Source organism: Bos indicus, chromosome 28 (genome assembly GCF_029378745.1).
Source record: "Bos indicus isolate NIAB-ARS_2022 breed Sahiwal x Tharparkar chromosome 28, NIAB-ARS_B.indTharparkar_mat_pri_1.0, whole genome shotgun sequence".
In the NCBI taxonomy this organism is placed as follows: domain Eukaryota; kingdom Metazoa; phylum Chordata; class Mammalia; order Artiodactyla; family Bovidae; genus Bos; species Bos indicus.
Genome location: NC_091787.1, coordinates 40087764 through 40107180, shown reverse-complemented (window position 1 = coordinate 40107180; position 19417 = coordinate 40087764). Strand labels below are relative to the sequence as shown.

At 40.0% G+C, this 19417-nt stretch overlaps 1 non-coding gene across 1 annotated transcript; it reads right to left on the bottom strand.

Annotated features, from left to right (window-relative positions):
• Positions 1 to 14538: 14538 nt before the first annotated feature.
• TRNAG-CCC (transfer RNA glycine (anticodon CCC)) lies at positions 14539 to 14609 on the bottom strand. The gene has a single exon. It is a non-coding gene; the product is annotated as a tRNA-Gly (tRNA).
• Positions 14610 to 19417: the final 4808 nt, after the last annotated feature.

Genomic DNA, 19417 nt, shown 5'->3' with positions numbered 1-19417 from the left:
CAAAGAAGAAGAAAGACTTGTAGCAGATACAGATGTATCTGTATCATGAGATGATACAGATACTAGACATATTAGATAAGTTCATTAAAATGTCTCTTTTAAGTATGCATGCTGAAATAAAATACACAGACAAACACTTGAAAGGATAGTAAATGAAACAGATAATAAAATAAATTTTAAAATGGACATTTAAGACTGGTAAAATATAACACCTGAAATGAATTTTTCCACAGATGGGTTTAGTAAGTGTAGCAATGAAAAGGAAGGAATCAGTGAATACAAAGATGGATAGATATAAATCATACAATCTAAAGACAAGAAGAAAAAGTATCAAAGATAATCTAAATAGAGCCTGGGAATCCTGAGGAAAATTTCAATGGGTCTAGAAGATAGGGAGAGAGAAGAGGGAGAAAAATATTTAAAAATGAAAGGAAAAACTTCTCAAATTTGTTCAAAAACAAGTATATAGATTCAGGCAGCCCAGTGAACATGATATATTTGAGGAGAACCACACCTAGGCACATCATAATCAAATTGTTAAGAATCAATATAAAGAGAAAAAGTTTGAAAGCAACCGGTGAATGTCAACACTTTACATACAGGGAAATAAAAATGCGAATGACTACAAACTTCTGATTAGAGACAAGGAAGGTCAAAAGACTGTAGAACAACATTTTTCAAAGACTAAGAAAAAAGATATCTGTCAACCCAAAATGCTATAAGCAGCAGATATCTTATTAAAGGAAGGGAAAATCAAAATACTTCTAGATAAAGGAAAAATAGAGTAATTCATTGTCACCAGATTTTGTAGCACAAGAAATGTTCAAAGGGAGTTTTGCAGCATGAAGAGAAATGCTATCAGAGGGAAACTAGATTCTTCAAGAATAAATGAAAAGCATTTGAATATAAAAGATTGTTTTTCTCTCTTAGCTTCTTTACAAATACATATGCTACAAAAAACATGCAAAATTATAAATTATCTTACTTACATAAGTAGATACCATATATATGACAACTATTACAGGAAGGAGATGAAAAGATTAAAGCACCTACACTGTTGCAGAGCTTCTTCTATATTTTACAAGAAAAGTGTCAGTCGCTTAGTCATGTCCAACTCTTTGCCACTCCATAGACTATAGCCCACCAGCCTCCTCTGTCCATGGAATTCTCCAGGCAGGGGGACTGGAATGGGTTGCCATTACCTTCTACAGGGGATCTTCCTGACTGACCCAGGGACTGAACCCAGGTCTCCTGCACTGCAGGCGTATTCTTTCCTGCTGAGCCACCAGGGAAGCCTGTTGTAGTACTATGTAAATTCAAGGTAGAATTTGAAAAATTAAGAATGTATGTTGTGATCGCCATAGAAACCACTAAAAAATAATGTACAAAGGTATTGTAGTCACCTGTTAAAATGAGAAATCTGCAAGACGACCAGCAAAGGGGCCCATCCCTCCCTTCCTAATTTCACCCAGGTTCAACTTAAGTAAACTTTCCCTTTCAATGAATGCATGCAGGAAGCTTATTATTAAAACAAAATGTGCTTTGAGAGGGGTGGCCAGGTTCAGATAATTGTTTCTATCTCAAGATTTGATGGTGCTGTCCCCGCTGCTTAGTGTACAGCTTCATTGTGACCCTTTCTGTAATCTGTCAGACACTGCTCACTGCTAGTCAGAAGAGTTAGAAGAAAAGGTAGTAAATTATAGATTAGATGCCCCTAAGTTCCTTGGACTGAGAGGAGATCCAACCAGTCCATCCTAAAGGAGATCAGTCCTGAGTGTTCATTGGAAGGACTGATGTTGAAGCTGAAACTCCAATACTTTGGCCACCTGATGCGAAGAGCTGACTCATTTGAAAAGACCCTGATGTTGGGAAAGATTGAGAACAGGAGGAGAAGGGGACAACAGGGAATGAGATGGTTGGATGGCATCACCAACTCGATGGACATGGGTTTGGGTGAACTCCGGGAGTTGGTGATGGACAGGGAGGCCTGGCGTGCTGCAATTCATGGGGTCGCAGAGTCGGACATGACTGAGTGACTGAACTGAACTGAACTGAACTGAGAGGAGGAAATGGCAACTCACTCACTCCAGTATACCTGCCAGGAAAATTCCATGGACAGAGGAGCCTGGTGGGCTACAGTCCATGGGGTCACAAAGAGTTGGACATGACTGAGCACATATAGATTAGATGCTGTGAAATACATGTAGGATATAAAAGCTAAGCTGTCCTGTCATAGAGTGAAGGGAATGCTCTGAGGGCTGTTCTACTATGATTGTATTTCTTATATGTTGTAAATTTAAAAGTATATATTTACTTTATTGCTTTTGTAATGCTTATTTTTTTTTTTTGCAATAAGTCTTTCAGCAAAAGAAAACAAAATAATTTAAGAGCACATTTCATTTTTAAAAAGGACTGAAATTCCATTTTTTACAAAAGTTGATGACTTAATTTTTATCAAGATTTACTTTATAATATTGGCCTGTAGAACTTTTTCTTGCTGCATGGAAACAAAAAGTCAAAAATTGCTAGAGAAGTGGTGTTGGAATCTGCTATTAAACTTAGTGCTTTGACTGGACTGAACTGTCCGATGGTGCTGCTGCTGCTAAGTCGCTTCAATCGTGTCCGACTCTGTGCGACCCCATAGACGGCAGCCCACCAGGCTCCCCCATCCCTGGGATTCTCCAGGCAAGAACACTGGAGTGGGGTGTCATTTCCTTCTCCAATGCATAAAAGTGAAAAGTGAAAGTGAAGTCATTCAGTCATGTCTGACTCTTCGAGGACCCCGTGGATTGCAGCCTACCAGTCTCCTCCATCCATGGGATTTTCCAGGCAAGAGTACTGGAGTGGGGTGCCATTGCCTTTTCCGATACTGTCTAGGACATCCAATGTAGAATTGAATAAAAGTGATGAGGTTTCTGTTTCATTCTTCTTTAAGATATGAAGAAAACTCAATATTTCAAAAATGAATATGATGATTACTATACAAATTTTAGAAGTACCCATCTTAGTTTGCTATTTAATTTTTAAACATAAATGGGTATAGAATTCACCAAATGCTTTCTCTACATATGTCACAGTGATCACGTTTTTTTCTCCTTTCTTTTTGTATATATGTCCATAACATTTTTTATTTTCAAATGCTAGATCAGTATTACAGATCCAGAGAAATCTTAACAGGTCACTTTAGATTATCTTTTTAATACACCATTGAATTTGACTCACTAATATTATGTTTAGGATTTTTTGCATCGGACTATGGTATAGGTATCCAACATAATAAAACCAATGTCTATTAATATAGAGATATTTTAAATGATATTATAAAAAGCCTCTTGATGAAAGTGAAAGAGGAGAGTGAAAAAGTTGACTTAAAGCTCAACATTCAGAAAACTGAGATCATGGCATCCGGTCCCCTCACTTCATGGCAAATAGATGGGGAAACAGTGGAAACAGTGGCTGACTTTATTTTTATGGGCTCAAAATCACTGCAGATGGTGATTGCAGCCATGAAATTAAGAGACGCTTACTCTTTGGAAGGAAAGTTATGACCAACCTAGACAGCATATTCAAAAACAGAGACATTACTTTGCCAACAAAGGTCCATGGTTTTTCCAGTAGTCATGTATGGATGTGAGAGTTGGACTATAAAGAAAGCTGAGCGCCAAAGAATTGACGTTTTGAACTGAGGTGTTGGAGAAGACTCTTGAGAGTCCCTTGGACTGAAAGGAGATCCACTTAGTCCATCCTAAAGGAGATCAGTCCTCGGTGTTCATTCGAAGGACTGGTGTTGAAGATGAAACTCCAGTACTTCGGCCACCTGATGCGAAGAGCTGACTCATTTGGAAAGACCCTGATGCCGTGAAAGATTTAGGGCAGGAGGAGAAGGGGATGACAGAGGATGAGATGGTTGGATGGCATCACCGACTCAATGGATATGAGTTTGGGTAGACTCTGGGAGTTGGTGATGGACAGGGAAGCCTAGCAGGCTGTGGTTCATGGGGTTGCAAAGAGTTGGACACGACTGAGTAACTGAACTGAATTGAACTGAACTGAATTTACCATTTAGCTACCCTCTCTTTCAAAACTGTCTCATTAATAGTGATAAATTATATAGCACATAATAAAATGCCATAGCATAATATAAGAAGAGCACAGTCACAGGACTCAAAGGCATAGCAAAGTTCTGAGAAGGATAGGGAAAATATTGGTTGAGGATAAAAGGTCAAAAATATTTGGGCATCATCAATAAAATAGAATAAGACATGTCCTCAGTGAAACAAGAGTAGAAAACCTTAAGCCACTGAAAGACAGAGATGGAAATTCAATAGAACGCAATAAGAAATGAAGAAGATGAGCTTTACAGAGAGGGACGATCACAGAAGGACTTAAAGGCATCTAAACAACGAAAAAACAGAATTAAAATTGATGTTAGAGCATAAAAAAGAGCAGATCTGAAATGGTCAAACACAAAATCAGTAAGACTTTCAGTTCAAATGGCAATTTAAAACCACACCTTTAACTTGCTCCTCTAACAACTCCACTGAAACAAATAATGAAATATAAATTGGCAAAAACACGTATCACCACTTTAATCTAAGGAGACAAGGCACCCAAAGGCAAAAGAAAAACTCAAAGACTGTGAATTACAGCATAAAAGCTCTGGATAAAATAAAGGGGCAACAGTCTCCTACAGAGCTGCCTACGCTTAGGAGTGTGAGGACAGCCTCTAACAAATCCCCAATATCAAGTTCAGATTTCAAGAAGCAGGACCTGAAGGCAACCTTTGGCCACTGCAAATCTGGCTCCGTGCAAACGCAGTCCCACGAAGGTGGCAACCAGCGTGGCAGAACTGCCTGTGAACAATGTCTAAAAAAGGGAGGGAAAAGTGAAAGTAAAGTTGGTCAGTCGTGTCCGACTCTTTGCGACTCCATGGACTGTAGCCTACCAAGCTCCTCCCTCCATGGGATTCTCCAGGCAAGAGTACTGGAGTGGGTTGCCATTTCCTTCTCCAGGGGATCTTCCCGACCCAGGGATCAAACCCCGGGTCTCCCGCATTCCAGGAAGATGCTCTAACCTCTGAGCCACCAGGGAAGCCCAAGGGAGGGAGGACCTTCTTAAAAACCCATATGCTTATCAGATATCTTTAAGCTACTATCAAAAAACAAAGATAAAAACCTGAGAGAGAAACAGAGACAGAGACAGAGAAGATTAAAAAAAAAGAAAAAGAAAGCGAGAGAAAAGAGCCTCTGTACCTTCAGAACATGCAAGTACATTCTCCTTTTGTGCTTGGACCACCGTGCATTCATGCACAAAATAAAAGTCAGCAAATCCAGATTCTTCTCACCCATCCAGCTCTAGAAATTGGAACAGTGCTCTTCATGGTCTCTAAACATGTCCATCTTGATTCCAATACTAAACAAACATGAAGCTCCCACTTTAATGAGAGCAAACTATATATATATATGTATGTGTGTATATCTGTGTGTACGTGTGTGTGTGTGTGATTTAAAAAAAAAACTGAGGAATAAGAATAAATGTTTCGTTCTAAGACAAGTTATTCTAAGAAGAAAAAAATTTCAAGAAATATTTTACTTCATATACTTACCAAGATGGGAGTTTAAAATAAATGTGTGAAAAGAAATAAATGAACAATGAGAAAATACTGTTTTCACCTGGAAATTAGATTATCAAAAAGTATAAAGTCAGTGAAAGGAATATCAGGTTCAGTTCAGTTCAGTTCAGTCACTCAGTCGTGTCCAACTCTTTGCGACCCCATGAATCGCAGCACGCCAGGCCTCCCTGTCCATCACCAACTCCCGGAGTTCATCCAGACTCACATCCATCGAGTCAGTGATGCCATCCAGCCATCTCATCCTCTGTCGTCCCCTTCTCCTCCTGCCCCCAATCCCTCCCAGCATCAGAGTCTTTTCCAGTGAGTCAACTCTTCACATGAGGTGGCCAAAGTACTGGAGTTTCAGCTTTAGCATCAATCTTTCCAAAGAAATCCCAGGGCTGATCCCCTTCAGAATGGACTGGTTGGATCTCCCTGAAGTCCAAGGGACTCTCAAGAGTCTTCTCCAACATCACGGTTCAAAAGCATCAATTCTTCGGTGCTCAGCTTTCGTCACAGTCCAACTCTCACATCCATACACAACCACTGGAAAACCCATAGCCTTGACTAGATAGACCTTTGTTGGCAAAGTAATGTCTCTGTTTTTGAATATGCTGTCTAGGTTGGTCATAACTTTCCTTCCAAGGAGTAAGCGTCTTTTAATTTCATGGCGGCAGTCACCATCTGCAGTGATTTTGGAGCCCCCAAAAATAAAGTCTGACACTGTTTCCACTGTTTCCCCATCTATTTCCCATGAAGTGGTGGGACCGGATGCCATGATCTTTGTTTTCTGAATGTTGAGCTTTAAGCCAACTTTTTCACTCTCCTCTTTCACCTTCATCAAGAGGCTTTTTAGCTCCTCTTCACTTTCTGCCATAAGGGTGGTGTCATCTGCATATCTGAGGTTATTGATATTTCTCCTGGCAATCTTGATCCAGCTTGTGCTTCTTTCAGCCCAGCGTTTCTTATGATGTTCTCTGCATAGAAGTTGAATAAGCAAACTATGGAAGGCAAGTAGTGTATTTAAAAAATCGAGTTTGTAAAATATCCAGTGGATCCCAGCAGAAAGGATAAGGAGATAAATACAAGTTCAAGGATAGACTCCATGAACCCAAATTATTTATGCAGAGAGACACATCTTTGAGTAAAGGACTATGGAATAGACAAATAAGCAATAAATAAAGAAAGGAGAAGTTTTATTGAGTTGACAATTGATACTTCACATTGAAATTTTTATTAAAGAAGTGTATCCAGACTGCTGATGCTGAACTTTCTGAGGCTTAAAAAAATATATAGAAAAAAGATATTCTGAATTTAACAATTTACTGAGCATAAATATTTCTTTTTTCTCTCAAAATCTCATGAAAATGACAAAATTATTCTGATGTAAGGAAAAACGGTAATGCTAAAATTTGAAGAATGCCTTCAAAAGCAAAGAAAAATGGAGTGTTTCTGGATGATACTAAGCTAATGCAATAATATTGATTACTACACCTAATATATCTGAGGAACTTTGAAATTTTTAAAACAGATAACAGAACCTCTGAAAAATTAATTTCGACCAAATGAATCCCTCAGAAGTTCATGGAGAGCAAGAGCAAAGAAACTAGAACAGAGTGTGGGCTTTTTTTTTTTTTTCCCCACTGTGTAATTAATTAAAGGATTACAAAATAGTTACTCCTGCCCCCTGCTTTCAGGCCTGCTGTTACATTTTCCAACTGGATAAAATCTTCAGGACTTCTTTTGTCACCATGGGATTTCAGATAAGGAGTCTATAGGGGGGTGACTTCAGGCTTTTGTCCTTCTTATGGGGGACAGGGCCACTTACAAATTGTCCACGTAGATTCTTTGTGCACCTTTAAGGAGAGCCCACTGTTTTTACCTTCCCATCCACTGTACAGAGTTGGTCTCAGCACTCATTGTTGTGGCAATAATTACTGTTACATGTGCCAAGGATACTTTCGTGAACAGTTGCTGTTTTAGTCACTAGGTCATGTCCAGCTCTTTTGCAACCACATGGACTATAGCCTGCCAGGCTCCTCTGTCCATGAGATTTCACAAGCAAGTATACTGGAGTGGGTTGCCATTTCCTTCTCCAGCAGGTCTACCTGACCCAGGGATCAAACCTGTGTCTCTTGCATTGGCAGGAGGGCTCTTTACCACTGAGCCACGAGGGAAGCTGTATTAATACATGGAAATGAGCAAGGAAGAAAATCATCACACATTGGAAGAAAAAAATAATTTTAAAAACTGAACAATTTTTTTAGAGGGAGAAATCAGAATGAACAAACAGGAAAACTAACAGCAGCGGAATCAGAGCTAGCACTGAATACAGAAAGATTTTAACTGTCTAGTACTCATATTTTCATAGAATGAAGGGATGCTCTGAAACATAGAAAGTAGTTATTTGCTTCTTTAAGTTAAAAACATGATTACTAAGTTTAAAAATTACAATAATAACATTAAGTTTGGATGGCAGAATTGTCATGGATAAAGACTACACTTGTAACTAGAAATTTAAGCTAAGAATTATACTAATGAACAGTTTAAAAAATCAAAGCAATAAGAGTTAAAAGACACTAAGCAGAAGGAGATCAGCCCTGGGATTTCTTTGGAAGGAATGATGCTAAAGCTGAAACTCCAGTACTTTGGCCACTTCACGTGAAGAGTTGACTCATTGAAAAAGACTCCGATGCTGGGGGGGATTGGGGGCAGGAGGAGAAGGGGACAACAGAGGATGAGATGGCTGGATGGCATCACCACCTCGATGGACTTGAGTTTGGGTGAACTCTGGGAGTTGGTGATGGACAGGCAGGCCTGGTGTGCTGCGATTCATGGGGTCGCAAAGAGTCGGACATGACTGAGCAACTGAATTGAACTGAACTGAACTGAAGCAGAAGACGTGGAGGCTAGATCTACTGTTACCAATATCCTTTAAAAATTCAGACTGACATCCAACTTATCTCAAATGCTGGATTCTAGAAAGTAGCAAATAAGAATGAAGGATTTTGAACTAAAAAAAAAACAAACAAACAAAAAAAAAAAACAAGCAAACAAAAAAACCCTATCCCTATCAAAACTTTGATTCAATTACGAGAAAAAAAATAGACATTTTAGACATCAATTGAAAAAAGCTATGTTTTACTTACACTTCCTTTTCCACAAAATGTATTCATTAACATATCCCTGAAAACTGAGAAATGAATCAAAGTATGTGGAGGATACCTAATGACAAAAATAATTAATTTTAAATAGTTACAGGTAATAATGCTATGGAACCCAATCCAGCTGTTAAATAAGTGTTCCCTTCCCAAAGGACTTCCCTGGTGGCTCAGACGGTAACGTGTCTGCCTACAATGCGAGAGACCCAGGTTCAGTCCCTCGGTCGGGAAGATCTCCTGGGGAAGGAAATGGCAACCCACTCCAGTATTCTTGCCTGGAAAATCGCATGGACAGAGGAGCCTGGTAGGCTACAGTCCATGGGATCGCAAAGAGTTGGACACGACTGAGCGACTTCACTTTCACTTTCTTTCTTTCCCTTCCCCCAAAGGAAGCGTCCAACAGGAAGAGAAGAATTAAAATCCTATGGAAAATAGTGTGTAGTTTACTCAGAAAGCTAAACATAGATTACCACATGATCAGCCATCCCACTCTTGGGCATACACTCAGACAGAACTATAATTCAAAAAGATACACACACCCCTGTGTTCACAGTGGCACTATTCACAATAGCCGGAAGATGGAAGCATGTCCGCCGACGGAGGAGCGGATAAAGAGGATGTGGTGCAGATACACAGCCAGTGCGACGGAGTATTACTCAGTCATAAACAGAATGCGATTGTGCCATTTGCAGCCGCATGGGTGCCACTAGAGATCATAATACTAAGAGAAGTAAGTCAGAAAGAGACAGACAATTACCACGTAGTATCGCCTCTATGTGGAATCTAAAATAAGGCACAAATGAACCTATCAACAAAACAGAAACAGGCTCACAGACACGGAGATCTTCCCAACCCAGGCTTGCCAGTGCCAAGAGGGAAGAAGGGCTAGGAGCGAGGGGCTGGCAGGTGCAATCGTATGTAGGATGGATAAACAGTGTCCTGTGGTATAGTGCAGGGGGATATGCCCAATATCCTGTAAAGAACCACAATGGAAAAGAATATCTAAAAATAGGAATGTCAAAAAAATGCCCATTTCAAAGCTATGAGACCAAAGAATAAAGCTGACAGCAGAAAATTATAAAAAAAAGAATTAAAATCCTGCTAGAATTTTTGTCTGTTCTATGGGATTCTAGGTTTGGGCTATCCAATTTTAATAAATGCATTTCATTAGAAGTTAGTGTAATAATTAGTAAAACAGATTTGTGAAGTAGAAAGTCCAATCCATGAGAACAACAGCAAAAGATCAATCTAACAAAACTCAGGGTAAAGGAAAAAAAAATCCATTGTAACTTAATGAAACAAAGCTTAATAAAGAGAAAACATAAACTGTGTCTAGAAACACAGTTGTTGATTATATTTTATGAAAACACTCTCATTTAAAACCTGGAAACATCAGATAAAATTAAAGATTATTTTTGCATGCCTAGCTGAATTTTCAAGAGTGTAAGAGAAGTCATCACAGTCTGACATCTAGTAATCGGAATCATAAGATACAGCTGAAGACCTAGCTGTCCTAAGGACGTTTTCCAGTTATAAATTTGACTTTTAACAACCTCCAGATCTTTAGGAGAAAGGATTTTAGGTGCATAAATGTGGGATTTAGATTGACTCCATCATATACAGCCCTCAGAAGGTTATACTGTCAGGTAAAGATACTTCTTTTCAAAGAAAGATAACACAAAACCATGCTTCGACCAAAAGCAGAAAGTCGTAATTGCAGTCTTGTGACTGAATACATATATAAGGGGATTAAATTTATTTGAATCCTCCAGGAAGTTCCAATTCTGGATGTGAACTTCAAGAGATTCCAGGATCTTGACATCCTTTTCAGGAGAGAAAAGAAGCCAGCCTTCTCAACTTTGTCACAATAAATGTGTGTGTTAGTCACTCAGTCATGTCTGACTCTTTGTGATCCCAGGGACTGTAGCCCACCAGGCTCCTCTGTCCATGGGGATTCTCCAGACAAGAAGACTGGAGTGGGTTGCCATTTCCTGCTCCAAGGACTCTTCCCAACCCAGGGAATGAACTCAGGTCTCCACATTGCAGGCACACATTTTACTTTCTGAGACCCCAGGGATGGCCCCAAATAAATACCCGGTGAAAGAAAATGAGCTCATGCATAGGAAGAAGTCACAAGCTAAAATAAGCTGAAACAACAGTCAACAGAATTAGATCTACAAGGAGTTTACAAAGAGGAAAAATTAGACACAGAACATGAAACTTTTACTTAAAATGTTTAAAGAAATAAAAGAGAATCTAAAATATGCAAAAGATGCTATTTATGAAGACCATGATTATTTGAATAATGAACCAAATCAAACTTCTGCAATCAAAAATTATATTCATTTAAATTAAAAGCTCAGTCATTAGCTTAAAAAATAGAATAGACATAACTGGAAAGAGAAATAGTGAGATAAAAGATTGGTTTTAAGAAATAACCCAGAGGCAACATAGAAATGAAGCAAATGAAAGACAGATACAAGAGACAGCAGTGGATAGACTGCTAAGAACCCATACACATGCAACTGGGGTCCAGAAAAAATAACAGAATGAAGGAGAGACAATAAATGTTTAATTGAGTCTATAATTAATCAAATGCCTTGCTTTTCAAACCCTAGAAGTAAAACACATCCTAATCAGAAAAAATAAAAAGAAAAACATACCTGAGTGCTGCTGCTGCTGCTAAGTCGCTTCAGTTGTGTCCGACTCTGTGTGACCCCATAGACGGCAGCCCACCAGGCTCCGACGTCCCTGGGAGTCTCCAGGCAAGAACACTGGAGTGGGTTGCCATTTCCTTCTCCAATGCATGAAAGTGAAAAGTAAAAGTGAAGTGGCTCAGTCATGTCTGACTCTTCGCAACCCCATGGACTGCAGCCCACCAGGCTCCCCCGTCCCTGGGATTCTTCAGGCAAGAACCCTGGAGTGGGTTGCCATTTCCTTCTCCAATGCATAAAAGTGAAAGTGAAGTCGCTCAGTTGTGTCCGATTCTTCACGACCCCATGGACTGTAGCCTACCAGGCTTAATAACCTCTAAAATGTTTAATTGTTCAAACATTATACAAGTAAATTTCTTGTTCAGGTAAAATCCAAAATGAGAACATTGATTAGTAAGTGTCATCTATCATTCCTGCTCACAGTCTCTTGGCTGGAAAATAGCCCATCACTCACAGCAAGCTGCAAGGAAGAATGGGGAATGCAGGGTAGCTTAGAACCCAGGAAAAGTAAGGAAAAGTACACTGATGAATGCACATGTTTTATCTGAAACACCTTGCCTTTCTCATCGTGAAATACTCATTTTATCCTTCCCCTGAGATAACCCAAGTACCTATCTGGTTCAAAGTTTGGTATTTCCAGATGATTCCCATTCCCCTCCATCAAGTCTGTTTGTAAATCACCATGGCCCAGTGATCTGGGAATAAAAATATTTTATCTGCCCTCTCTAACACACAGTGGTGGAAAAGGCAAATAATGTCTATAATGAACACTTTCATCACAAAGGAGATGAATCCCTTGTTCACTTGTTTGCAGGACTAATGAAATATAACTGGGCAGGTATTGTGAAAATCAGTTTGTCGTCTGTGGGGTAACTACTTGAAAAGATTTTCATTCTTCTCTGGGGCCAGATCTGAAGTCGGTGAGGGCACACAGGTTCCAGCAGATATTAAGGGTTACTGTAACCTTATGTAGTAACTAAACTAGAGTATTAATACTACAGTAGTAGCAGTGCTAGGACTTCCCAGGTGGCTCAGTGGTAACGAACCTGCCTGCCAGTGCAGGAGACACAGGTTTAATCCCTGGGTTGGGAAGATCCCCTGGAGAGGAAATGGCAACCCACTCCAGTATTCTTGCCTGGGAATTTCCATGGATTGAGAAGCCTGGAGGGCTATCGTTCATGAGGTTGCAAAAGAGTTGGACAGGATGTAGAGGCGAAACAACAGCAGCGATGCCAAAGGTTTGATAGTGGAACTTGATGATGGAACAAGCCATTTACTTACATGCTTCAGAGCCTCGAAAAGAAGACATCTGAATGTTTGGTAACATAAAAGGTGTAAAGATGCATAGCCACAGATGAAGAGGTCATTGAAATAGAACAAGACAGTCAATGTATATATGCCAGTTTAGTGTATGCAGAAGGTGGCTTTCAAGTTGGTGAGAAAGGAATATATTATTCAATTATTCAACAGATAGTATTGGGACTGTTTATTTATAATGGTATTTGGGAGTAAAATATAAATATCTCACATCACACTCAGAAACAAAATCTAGATAGATGAAATTACTTTTTTAATGCCATAAAATGTACTATAACACATAGAGAATATTTTCATATTCTTATACAAGTTAAAATCTTTCTTAAATTAAAAAAAAATCTTGAGGCTATAAATTTAATTATATACACTTTGAATGAAGTTTTGTTTTTTAATTACAGAAGATGTGGTAAACAAAGTCATCAAGCAAGGAAGCTTGGAAAATATAATCCTCTGAAATATAGAGCAGGGAAATAACAGGAATGGATTTTTGGTAACAAATAGGCAAACTGATACAAAGTGCATTTTAGACTGAAGAACAGAGTTCATTAAATGAATGGGTCATTTCACAAAAGAGGCTATACTTATCGAACAAAAGGGAAAAGTTAAGCAAGCCCCTCAATGTGTATATTATGCTGTCAGTTATGGAAAAAGACAAGATTACAAACAATGACCTGAGGCTTAATGCTTAAGATCACCCAAGTTTTAAATGTAGAATAGTTTGCTTGCAGAAAAGATAGTGGTTATGTCTATTTCAGGCTGAGGGACACACCAGGTACTATTCAAGAGCATGCGTGTAGTTACAAAGGGCCTCTTAAATTTGAATGGCACTTTGATAATCCTATAGTGCTTTGCTTTGTGTTATCTCATTTAATCCTTTCAAAATTAGTAATATACACCTTCTCTGTCTAAGAGAAACACAAGCTCAGAGACATTTGGAAAACTTCCAAAAAATAAGACAGTACCGGGAGAAGTCAGGATTCAAATCCAGATCTTCCTCTGAAACAAAAGCAGATATTTCTACTCCTTTAATTGGGACCCCTCCTTCTTTATTCAGTTAAGTCATTCTATTGTTGTTTAATGGCTCAGTCATGTCCTACTCCTGGCAATCCCATGGATTGTAGCCCATGCTGCCGTCTATGGTGTCGCACAGAGTTGGACACGACTGACATGACTTAGCAGGCTTCTCTGTCTATGGGATTTTCCAAGCAAGAATACTGGAATAGGTCGCCATTTCCTTCTCCGGGGGATCTTCCCGACCCAGGGTCTGAACTCACATTTCCTGCATTGAAAATGTATTCTTTAGACATTATAGCTCAAGGAAAATGATTTACAACATATATAATACATAAAGCATTCATGTCTACACTCTTTAATGTGCTCTTTTCCACCAAGAAGATAAAAGACAAATAAACCAACAGAAATATAAGTAAATGACAAAAATGGATAATTTAAAGATAAAATGCACCAATGTTAAAAAAATATTAAACTACATTCTTTCATACTGATAATTAGGAAGATACAAATTGAAAATGTAGTTGCTACATCATTTCTTGCTTATCAATGTGGTAAAGACCAGAATGCTTGATTATATTTTGTGTTGAATATACATTAAGTGTTATACAATGTGTCATTTTGATAGGCAGAATACAAGATAGATATTTTTGATTGATTGATTAGAAACTAGCCCGTATAGTGTTTTCTGCTAATTAAGACCAAGAAAAGCACCTGGACACTATGCATTGGCCAGGAATTGAACCCAGGTCTCCCACATGGGAGGCGAGAATTCTACCACTGAACCACCAATGCTTTGCCAGTTTGTTGGTGGCTCAGAAGGTAAAGTGTCTGCCTGCAATGCAGGAGACTTGGGTTTGATCCCTGGATTGGTAAGATCCCCTGGAGAAGGAAATGGCAACCCACTCCAGTACTCTTGCCTGGAAAATTCCATGGATGAAGGAACCTGGCAGGCTACAATCCATGGGGTCACAAAGAGTCAGACACGACTGAATGGCTTCACTTTCACTTTCTAAGACCAAGAAGTTGCCAGAGAAGAGAGTGACGCTTTGTTGTCAACTCCCATTTCTATCAGAGAATATCTGCTTATATGTTAAATCTCTGGGTAGGAGGTTTATTTTTTTAATTGATCTGTTAAGAAGAAAAAGAGGAGGAGAAGGAAAAGAAGGAACAGGAGGAAAAAGAAGAGGACAAAGAAGGAGAAAAGAAAAGAAAACAATAAAGAAAAATACAGGCGATAGAAGGTCCCTGTTGCATTGGAGAGAGTACAGGCATTGTTATGTGATCATGTCTAATTTGCATAGCGTGAATGAGCCCCAATCTATTCATTTATGCCAATACTTTGGAATTTCTACAGAAGCTTAAAAACAAAAGCCTTTAGATGATAGACAGGTAACTCAACTGGTTGAAGGAAACTGGCGGAATCCTAATAGGGTGTGGTAGGTTCTATAAGCTCCTAGAGAGTGAAAGCGCACTAAAGAAATTCAAATCCAAAGTTCTCAAAAGTACTGTGCAAGCTCCTGCCACAAGCTGACTGGACTGTGTTTGAGCCTCTGATTTGCAATTATGTTACATGGTAGGGGTGTGTCTGTGTGTCTTTGTGTGTGTGTGTGCTCAGTCACGTCTGATGCTTTGCAGCCCCTTGTACTGTAGACCACCAGACTCCTCTGTTCATGGAATTTTCCAGGCAACAATAGTGGAGGGGGTTGTCATTTCCTACTCCAAGGCACCTTCCCCACCCAGGGATCAAACCAGCATCTCTTACGTCTCTTGGATTGGCAGGCAGATCCTTCACCACCACACCACCTGGGAAGCCCACGTGGCAGGTCTAGTCCAACGGTAAAGAGTACTGGGCGCTTCAGGTGGCGCTAGTGGTAAGAATCCACCTGCCGATGCAGGGTACAAGAGATGCAGTTAAGTCACTGGGTGCGGAAGAGGCCCTGGAGTAGGAGATGGCAACCCACTCCAGTATTCTTGCCTGGAGAATCCCATGGACAGAGGAGCCTGGCTGGCTACAGTCCAAAGGTAGCAGAGAGTCCAACATGACTGAAGTGACCCAGCACTCATGTGAAGAGTAGTAATGTTTTATGGCTACAATTATAAGTTAATCAGCTCAAAATAGTGAACAAATCACTGAAATGGTCTTATTTTATGAAAATATTCAAATAAAACATAAATTATCTTTCATTGTGAATGGTGAGCCAGTCCTCAACAAAGACGTGTCTCTTTAAAAGATTTATTGCCTTAACTGAATATTAATTAGCTTTATTTTATATGTCTGCAAATATTCTAAAGCTTCATTAAGTGAAAGTAAAAGTCACTCAGTCATGTCCAACTCTTTGCGACCCCATGGACTATACAGTCAGTGGAATTCTCCAGGCCAGAATACTGGAGTGGGTAGCCTTTCCCTTCTCCAGGGGATCTTCCCAACCCAGGGATGGAACCCAAGTCTCCCACACTGCAGTCAGATTCTTTACCAGCTGAGCCACAAGGGAAGCCCAAGAATACTGGAGTGGGTAGCCTATCCCTTCTCTAGCGGATCTTCCCAACTCAGAAATCGATCTAGAGTCTCCTGCATTGCAGGTGGATTCTTTACTAACTGAGCTATCAGGGAAGTTTAATTAGAGTTTCTCTTAATTAGGCTCTCAATAAACATATTGATAAATATTACAAAAGAAAATCTGGGCATGGCTTTTGCATGGGGGGAAGCTGCTGTTTCTATTTGGTTTGGGTTCGTTCATCCCACCTTTTCCACAAAGAGTACTTTGACTTACTTTCAAGGACTTCCTCCTTAAATCCTTAGGTGTCATTACTGTAGCAACACTAGGCTTTTCCCATTGTCCATGATGCCCTGACTCAAAACCTTCACATTCTTCCCTTGCTAGCACTGGGAAGAAGAAACCAAGGGCTCACAATGAGAAGCAAGTCCAATTTCAAACATCAGCAGTTACTTTTCTCGGCCTCTCCATTCTCTGTGTCTGCTCTATCTTTCATTGTCTCATTAAGGACCTGTTTCTCTCGTGCACATGGTAAGACACTTACCACCACTTCCTGCCCTTTGTATCTGAGAATTCAGATATCCAGTGAGAGACTCTTACTCAAAGTCACCCTGAAACTGCTTCCCCCCAGTACCTGTCCTCTCTCCAATACAAAAACGGTGATTAGTCTCACTTGGGTCAGAGTCCTACTGCTGGACCAGCTCACTTGGGCAAGAGCCATCCCATTCCCTTGCAACTATGTTGGTTGGGTTTGGAGAAGGAGGGAGTATTCTCAGAGGGGAAAAAACAGGTGCTATAAATGCAAACAGGTAGATGTCTTCCAGAAAGCCTAGAGACAGTGTACCATGAATAGTAAAGGGAGGAAATGGCAGGAACATTTCAAAGAAAGATGACAAGTGTTGAGAGTGACCAAGCTGCAGAGCACACAATACCATTTGGGTTGACAGGAGTCCCTGGATTTAGGAATGAGGCTATCACAAGTAACCTTGGTGAGAATGCGGCCGGTCAGGTGAGGGGTGAGGGAGTCTGAGGTGACAATATTCAAGGGGGTGGGAAGGTTATTAACCCAAGTGAGAAGTAATATATCCTTGACAAGAATGCTATAGAGATCTGACAAGAATGCTATCGAGTTAATTTTTTTTTCTTGTTAAAGAATGACCATGGTCATAGGCTAATCATCTCTTGACTTTAAAATCCCTGGTTTTCTACTGTGTGAGAGTGGGAAGAGAATAGGTCCCGAGCAGAGACTGGAGAAAGGAATACACCCCAAACTTTTTGGTGGTTCAGGACCTCCAGCATGCATGATAAGTCACTTCGGTCGTGTCTTGACTCTTTGTGACTCTACAGATGTAACCTGCTAGGCTCCTCTGTCCATGGTAATTCTCCAGGCAAGAATACTGGAATGCATTGCCATGCTCTCCTCCAGGAGATCTTCCCAACCCAGGGATTGAACCCACATCTCTTAGGTCTCCTGCATTGGAAGGTAGGTTCTTTACCACTAGTACCAGCTGGGAAGCCCTCAGGACCTCCTACATGCTCTTAATAAATCATGTCTCTTTGCCACCCAAGGAACATATGCAGTGACCACCAGGAAGGCTCACCACAAAATACCTCACACTGTCTCTACCAACAGATTAATTTATATCAACAATTCCATGTCTGTTCAGTTTCCTAAGTTATATTCTTTCATGAATATATAATTCTTTATATTCTTTTTTCTCCCTCTATGTCCACCTTCCCCCATCAGCCTAGCACAAAAAGTCCTCTAATACTTTCCTTTGTGAAAGTTTTTTGGAGTTACCCAGAGAGAGTTAATACTTTTTCATTCAAACTCTGCATCTTCAAATGCTCCTCATGTAACAGAAACATTTTATTATGATGGTTCATGCAGTCTCCTGACTTATGTCCAAGGTGTTATACTGACATGGTTAGGAAATGGTGCAGACATTATAGAATCTCAGGTATGGGCTGGAACATGAGGCACAGACCAGCACTCTAGGGAAGCTTGGCAATTCTCTTCCTAAACTGGTCTGCCTTGCAGGATTGCTCATATACCTACAGGAAAATACCTGTGGCATGGATACACCTTGGCTCCAACGATCTGTCTGAAACTATCTCATGTACTATCTGCTGAGCTTTTTCTCAAAACCTGGCATGTCCCTGGCATCCTGTAGCGTCCCTCTACTGGATGAGACCAGTCAAGACTCAGCTCCACCCATTATCTGCAGAAAAGGTGACCCAGATCCTTTTCTGATCTGTTATCTGCAGAAAATTGACCCAGAGTTATGAGACCAGATGGTATTTACCCAGCATCTGGACTTAGCACAGAGGTATGTTATACATGGATCAAGACCACTTGGGGGGTAATTGAGCCTCAGTTAAGAAGACTGTAGGCCACATTTGAGCTGCAACCCTTCAGAGAAGAAGGTGAGCAAGGTCTTTCTAGAAATGGAAAATGGAGGAAAGGAAAGGGAAAGGCAGGTTAGCGATAGTTGATGCTCAAACATGTATAACTGTCTCCCTGGAGAATAAGTTAGCATTTATATTGAGATAAGTGAAAACAGTATTCACTAGGAATAAGTGAGACTGGCAAGTGGGACAAAAGAAGGTTTTAGTGCTTCTGTTTAAGGGATCTTCAGTGACACCTTGGAGCTCTTAGGGAGAGAAGCCATGAAACCTTGTGGTTAAAGGCACAGGCACCTCCAGAGTCCAAGTTCACCTCTGATGAGCTGTGTGATCTTGGACACATTACTTAAATTATTAGCATTCAGATTTATCCTTTAAAATAGAAATTTAAAGGTCCTAGTTGGCCAAGTTGTTAGAAGGATTATAAAGCATAAAAAACAAAACGTATGAAATGCTTAACACAGTACTTGATTGGTGTTCAATGAACAGTGATTAACTGGAGGGTTTTCAAACTGCAGGGCTTCCAGAAATGTCTGTGTTTAATTTTAGGTAAACGTCTTATTTGTTTGATAGGTTTTGTTTTCTCATGCCATCAGTTGTGGTTCTAGCAGAAAGTTGGCAGAAGCTGAAGGAGATAATGCAAGGGCCTACCCAGTAAGATGCTATATTTGACTGGAAGACTCAGAGAAAAGTAAACTA